At 39.8% G+C, this 7415-nt stretch overlaps 1 long non-coding RNA gene across 1 annotated transcript; it reads right to left on the reverse strand.

The window, feature by feature from the left end:
- Positions 1 to 2478: 2478 nt before the first annotated feature.
- On the reverse strand, positions 2479 to 6991 carry LOC118723657. Its single transcript, XR_004989339.1, has 3 exons — positions 6981 to 6991; positions 4220 to 4224; positions 2479 to 2649 (listed from the first exon to the last, which is right to left on the reverse strand). It is a non-coding gene; the product is annotated as an uncharacterized LOC118723657 (long non-coding RNA).
- Positions 6992 to 7415: the final 424 nt, after the last annotated feature.

Consider the following 7415-nt stretch of genomic DNA (forward strand, 5'->3'; position numbering starts at 1 on the left):
CATTTTCTTCATCCATAGGTGCACAGTTTATGTTCAGTCTCTTCCCCCACCCCCCTCCCCTCTTTTCCCCAAGAATTGTCAGTCCGCTCCCTTTCCATACCTCTGATTCTATTATATTCAACAGTTAATATTGTTCATCAGATTTTTTAATTCCCTTGGTTTTTAGATTCACTTGTTGATAGTTACATATTTGTTGTTCATAATTTTTATCTTTATTTTCTTCCTCTTCCTAAAGAACCCCCTTCAGCAATTCATATAATTCTGGTTTGGTGGTGATGAACTCCTTTAGGTTTTTTTTATTTGTGAAGCTCTTTATCTGGCCTTAGATTCTGAGTGATAGCTTTGCTGGGTAGAGTATTTTTGGCGGTAGGTTCTTGTTATTCATCACCTTGAATATTTCTTGCCATTCCCATCTGGCCTGCATGGTTTCTGTTGAGAAATCAGCTGACAATCGTATGGGTGCTCCTTTATAGGTAACTACCTGCTTTTCTCTTGCTGCTTTTAATATTCTCTCTTCGTCTTTTGCTCTTGGAATTTTAATTATGATGTGTCTTGGTGTGGTCCTCTTTGGGTTCCTTTTGTTTGGGGTTCTGTGTGCTTCCTGGACTTGTAAGTCTATTTCCTTCCCCAGGTGGGGGAAGTTTTCTGTCACTTTTTTTTCAATATGTTTTCAGTATCTTGCTCTCTGTCATCTTCTGGGACATCCATAATTCTGTTGGTTTGCTTGAAGTTGTCCCAGAGGTTTCTTACACTATCTTCAACTTTCTGGATTCTCTTGACTTCTTGCTTCTGTGGAGGAGTGTCCTCTGGCTCTTTGTGTTCCAAGTCTTTGACTTGATTCTTGCAATCTTCCATTCTGTTTTTAGGACTCTGTATAATATTTTTTATTTCAGAGAATGTATTCTTTATTTCTTGTTGATCCCTTATTATTTCTTGTTGATACCTTATTATTTGTAGTTGATCCTTTATTATTTCTAGTTGATCCCTTTTCATATTTTCATAGGTCTTGTTTATTTTATCGGCCTTTTCTAGGAGATTCTTGAAAACCTTATAAGCATGGTTTTGAACTCTATATCCAGTCGCTTTTTGTCCTCCATTTCTTTCATTTGTGATCTGTTTCCTTGTCTGGGCATTTTCACTGCTTCCCTGAGTTGGTAGGGTGAGAGGATCAGCTGTATCTATGCCAGGAGACAGCCTTATTCAACTAGACTTGGAAAACTGCAAGAGCCTCTGTGCTCAGCTTGGATGAGGCGGAGTTTCCTACAGCCTTGGCTTCTGGTTAGCTCCACCCTATGAGGTTCCTGAGTCTTAGTGTTCCTCAGTGTCCTTTGGTACTTGCTGGAAGCACCTCTGAGAGAAAGGTGCACTAGAGTTTCTCCCACTACCAGACAGTCTAGTCTCTCCCCCAACTAGCCCGCAACTGGGGTTCAGTGTAGTTGGAAGTGGGGTTAAGAGCAGTCCAGAGCTTATGTCTCCCTGCTAGGACAATCCAGCGGCTCAATCAACAGTCTGTCCTCTGTGCGAAATGTGCATGACTCAGGGGCTCTCCCTTTTGCCGTTCCCCTGAGCTTCCACCTTACAGCCCAGATTCCCTCTGTATGAGCCTGGGTCCCCAGGGTCTCTCTCAGAACTGGGGTTCAGTGCTGTCAGAACTGGGGCTCAGCAAAGTCCGGAGTTTTTGTCTCCTTCCCACTAGGGCAATCTAGTAGCACAGTCAACAGTCAGTCCTCTGTGCGAAATGTGCGCGAAGCCAGGGTTCTGCCTTTCGCAGCTTCCCTGAGCTTTCGCCTTACAGCCCAGATTCCCTCTGTATGAGCCTGGGTCCCCAGGGTCTCTCTCAGAACTGGGGTTCAGTGCTGTCCGAACTGGGGTTCAGCACAGTCCGGAGCTTTTATCTCCTTCCTGCTAGGGAACTCCAGCCAGGCACTCAGCTGCCCCTCCTCTCCGGCTCTGTCCTCTCTGCACATGCAACGTATTTCTGTACCTTACGCTTTTACAGCTCCTCTGATTTTCCTTCTGGTTTTCTCTTTCCTTCTTGTTGTAGAATTTCTAGTCAGTCAACTTTCCTATAGTTCTGGATAATGTCCACTTTATATTTTAGTTGTATTTTTTGAAATTGTTGAGTGAGGCTGCAGTTATGCTGCCATCTTGGTATCTCCGACAGATTAAATTACTTAATATATCTTTTCAGCTCCCAGACTCTTTATGACTTGATAAACTTTTATAGGTACCCTGAGAGATAGAGAGTTTGGTTCTTTTTCTGTGGGGAAGCACAGGACTTGGTTAGAATGTCTGTGGGGAGGATTCTCTGAAAGGTTGGGAGCCTCTGAGGAGACCTTGCCAAAGGCCACAGCCCCTGCCTTGACTTTTCCAAACAAGTCCAATTCCCAGAGTGTTTTGCTAGAATCTCTATGTTTAGTCTTTAAAGACCCAACCTTGTAGAAGCATATACTTTCTCAAGGATACTCAGCCTGCTAATTGTATCTAGAGCTTAATTTTAGTTCAAGCTGTTATGACAATAAAAGCCAAAAGAGGCAGGTGAACAGGGCTACTTGGCAGCAATAGCCAAGTAGTGCCTTAGCCCTCTCTTTCACAGAAGCGTGTGTTAGAGTAATCATTCATCCATCATTCAGGGTCTGTCAGTCAGCCCTGGCACTTTTCTTTTAGACATCTAAAAGCACAATCAAAGAGGAAAGGTAGCTTGCTCCTGGCACATACAGGGCCTCAAGAAATATTCCTTAATAGCAAATTGTGTATTTCTTTCTTGTACTAAATATATTTCCTCTCTGGGATCCTAAATTCCTATAAATTATTTAAAAGTACAGTCATGTTGAAAGAGTCAGAAAGTGATTTTGTGCTTTATTTGTTATCAGGTGGCAATGAAATGAAGCAAGATACCTATGGAAACCAAAAGGCCAACTGAAAACCAGCTCATCCACTGACCACATCTTCCTTTGGCTAGTTTAACTGCCTTTACAAGCAAGGATCCAGTGATGGGAACAAGGGTTGCTGAGTGTGTCCTGTGTAGCAGGTCCCATTGTTTCTGTTTCTCTTAGTCCCTCATGTTCACCTGCAGGCCCAGGTTGCTGCCTGAGCCCTTTTCAAGGTAGCCGGGATATGTGAACTCTGCTGAGAATCTATGAAGAAGAAGTTCTTTGTGGAGGAACTTCTTTAGAAGCTGAGTTCTAAAGATACCCGAAGTGCTCTTCATAAGGTGAGGGCTTTGCTTAAGAGACCATCTCATGGCTGCTGGGGTGAGGGTGGCAGGCTCACCACAGAGTCCCCATGTGGGGAGATTTAATAGGTAGAATGCTAACAGTATTCTCTTTTCTGCCAACCATTAGTCCTCTTGACCCTCCTATTAGGCAGAAATAGCCTTAATTTTCTATTCTGTAAAGTAGAAATAATAATAACCTACTTCAGTGTTGTTTTTCTCTTGAGAATTGAGCTGTGAGTATCTCTAGCTCTATTCTTATCTATTTGTGTATCCTCATTTGAAGTCTGAATCAACAGTTCTCAGAATAATTCAGGTTTGGGTGAGTGTAGCAGGTGAGGGTGGCAGAGATTGGTCAATGGTTCAAAACTTTGTGGAAAGGTTGGAGCTGTCACATCAATTGTTAGCAGAGGTGTGAGAAGCTCAACCACAGAGCTGTGCTGGGAGGGTGAGCTTATGCCCATGACTCTGCTTACCACAGGGTGATGAGAAGTATTGGAACCATAGGAGAAAAACTCGAGGAGCAAAAAGAGAGAAAAAGATGGTGTTTTCTTTTTTGGCCTATAAGTCTCTGGGGAAAATAGAAATCACAAAATTGACCATTATGTAAGTAGTTATAGTATATACCAAATTTCAAATACTGGTGAGAGCAATAAAAAGAGAAAGGGAAGGAGGCCATATATACTCTGAAACTAAACCATAAATAATGAAAGTATCAGTTACTCCCAGAGAGTATCTGTTTCTAACTGACTTTTCATTAGGGCCAGCATGTATAAGAAACCACAGCAAGACCAAAGCAGCAGTTACTTTGTGTGACTAATAACTGAACATTATAGGAAATTTCCTTATTGATACATATATGAAAGGAAAAGTGCTAACCTAAGTCTCCTTATCATTGAGATTTATTTAATGGCTCTATATCTGTTCTACATTCTGTGGAAGGCCAGTGGTCCCTCAGAAGTCTTTGATTACTCAGACTGCACTGGCCACTGTAGGCTCCTACACCAGCACTCCTTGAGTTCACAATTCCCTTGAGTCTTAGTTTCTACAATTGTCTTCATGATTCTCCTCTAGACAGAAACGAATGTGGAACTCATCCCTTTTATGTGAATCCCACATCCTAAATCCATTGCCAAAGATAATAGGTATATTACTAAATATTGTAAGTTCAGTGCTAGAGGGACTTAGAGAAAGTGTGCTGATGCCAACCTGCACACTCACTTCATCTTCTCCCTCCAGCCTATTTCCAGAGCCCCTTGCCCTCCTTCACAGATATAATTTCTCTTCTTTACCTCACCACTCTCAGCCCTACTCACTCACCTCCTCACTTCGTTTTGCATTTGGCCCCTTCCTCAGCTTTGAGTCCCTACTCAACTGAGGCATTCCATTTGCTCATTAAAAACTTTATGTCCCTGCTGAAATGATTGGCTCTCTTTTCCACCCACCTCTTTAAGTACAAAAAAATGTATATTTTCCCATCAGTAATATCAATTGTGCCCCCTTTCCCTAGAATTCAGACATAGAAAACAAGCATTAATTTAAATAACCATTTTTTTTTGTTTCTTCAGAAAGATAAAATGAATACTATTTGATAATGCAGAAACTTATTATTTATTCCTAAAGTAACACTTGCTCTGCCATATTCACTTTAATATGATATGAAGGTGTCTACTCACTCTGTCTCCCCAATCCTAGCCCCTTCCTTTCCATCCCACCTCAGGTAGAATCCTCTTGTTCCCTTTTCTTCATCCATCAGAATACCATCCTGATAAGATGAAGTTCCATAAGTTTTGTCTTATGTTTTCTTCTTTATATATTGGTCCAGGTCTTATATTTAGGTCTTTGATCCATTTTGAGTTAGTTTTAGTACATGGCAACAAATTACAGTCTAGTTTTATTCTTTTGCAAGTGGCTTTTCAATTTTCCCAGCACCTTTTATTGAAAAGGATTTCTTTTTTCTCCATTGTATATTTTTGACTCCTTTGTTGAAAAGTATTTGACCACATATACTGTGGGTTTATTTTTGGGCTCTCAATTCTTTTCATTAGTCTGTGTGTCTGTTTATGAACCGTGGTCTGAGGGAGGAATTTTATCTCAAAGGGAGAAAAAATCAAAATAATTAAAAAGCTTCTGCAGAGCAAAAGAAACCAACAACAAAATAAAAAGGCAACCAACCAAATGGAAAAAAGATATTTGCAAACAATACCTCCAGTAAGTGGCTAATTCAAAAAAAAAAATAAAAAAAAATATATATATATATATATATATATATATATATATATACACAATTAAAAAAATAAATAAATAAATGGGGAGAGGATCTGAATAGACACTTTTCCCAGGAAGACATACAAATGGCCAACAGCTATATGAAAAAATTCTCAACCTCACTAGCTATTAGGTAAATGTAAATCAAAACTATAATGAGTAGTTTACCTGTTAGAATGGCTATTATCAACAAGACAAGCAACAACAAGTGTTGGAGAGATTGTGTAGAAAAAGGAACCCCCATTTATTGCTGGTAGGAATTTAAAATAGTGCAGTCACTATGGAAAACAGTATGAAGGTCCCTCAAAAAATTAAGAATTGTTACCATATAATCCAGCAAACCTTCTTCTGGGTACCTGCCCCCCAAAAGTTTTAAAACATTCATTTTCAAATATATATGTACCCCTACGTTTATTATAACATTGTTCATGGTGGCCAAGACATGGAAACAACCTATGTTCTTCTATAGAGTATTGGATAAAGATGTGATACAATGCCCCTCAGCCTTAAGAAAAGATAAAGTATTGCCATTTGTAACAATATAAATGGATCTTGAGAATATGCTAAGCAAAATAAGTCAGACAGAAAAAGTCAAGAACTATATGGTTTCACTCATATGTGGGATATAAAACTGAAAGCATCAAATGAACAAATGAAACAAGACAAAGAAACAATCAAAAACTCATAGACACAGGTAGGCATGTGGTGGTTACCAGAGGAAAAGGCATGTGGGAGCAGATAGTAAAGGGTAAAGGGAGTCAAATATATGGTAATGGATTATTTGACTTTGGGTGACAAACATACAAAGCAACATACAGATAATGAGTTATAGAATTGTACACTTAAAACTTATATCATGTATCAATATCACCCTAACAAATTTAATTTTAAAATACCATTCCACCAACTCCCAGGTTATGTCTGCCCTCCGTGAAGACCACAGGTCTCCCATGCTAGTCCAGCTGTTTGTTTTTTTGTATTCTTCAATTATTTCACACATCTTAGTCTTCTTTATTTCGAATGAACTGATTATGACAATAAAATTTTTAAGCTTTAAAGTCACCTTAAAATACACACAACAGGAGTAATGTACCCCTGAATAAATGACCCCATTGATCCAAGTGTCAGTTTCCTCACCTACAAAATGGAGATAAAAATAGTACCTTCTTCATAAGTGATGCTGTAAGGATTAAATGAGGTTATGTTTCCAAGAGCTAAGCACAGTGTTGACACATGGGAAGGTCTCACCAAATGTTAGCTTTTATTATGCTTTGAATGACCATCAAGATGAAGGCATTGACTAGGCCAAGAAGCTGAAAAACAAAAAACCAAATCAGTGATTGGTCAAGCCAAGGAAAACTTATCAACTCAGACAGTTACTACCTGAACTCTAGGAGATCAGAAAGAAGCTTGGTTGTTAGTTTGACTTTTTAGCTTGTCAGCCTTTGATAGCTTGTTTTGCAGACCACATAGTTTCTTAGAAGATTGTTCTAGCCACAAGAAGGAGCACAGTGTGTCCCCTCTACACACTGGAATAGAAGGGGAATTCTTTCACAGGTCATTGTAATTCCCCAAATTGGAAACTTGACCAAATAGCCAGAAGGTTTAAAAAAGGGGCCCCTGCTTGTCAGCCATGCAGCCTTGCTGAGTTTCACACAGGGTATTACTCTGAGCTTCTGCTGTGGCATAGACTGGCATGTTACTCCTGTCCTGACTCAAGAAACCACTCATGACCTTCTGACTCACCAGCACCTCTTCCTGCAGCTTCTCGGTACAAGTCCCTTCCCCTAAAGGCTAGCCAGGGATAAAACTTATAACCAACAGTTATTAAGCATGTACTAGGTGTCAAGTGCTATGTTATCATATCATGACAAGATCCTATAGGAGGTGCATATATCTACTATCCCATTTTTACAGAGGAGATTAGGTAGTG

Source organism: Pipistrellus kuhlii, unplaced genomic scaffold, assembly GCF_014108245.1.
Source record: "Pipistrellus kuhlii isolate mPipKuh1 unplaced genomic scaffold, mPipKuh1.p scaffold_m20_p_2, whole genome shotgun sequence".
Taxonomy (NCBI): Eukaryota; Metazoa; Chordata; class Mammalia; order Chiroptera; family Vespertilionidae; genus Pipistrellus; species Pipistrellus kuhlii.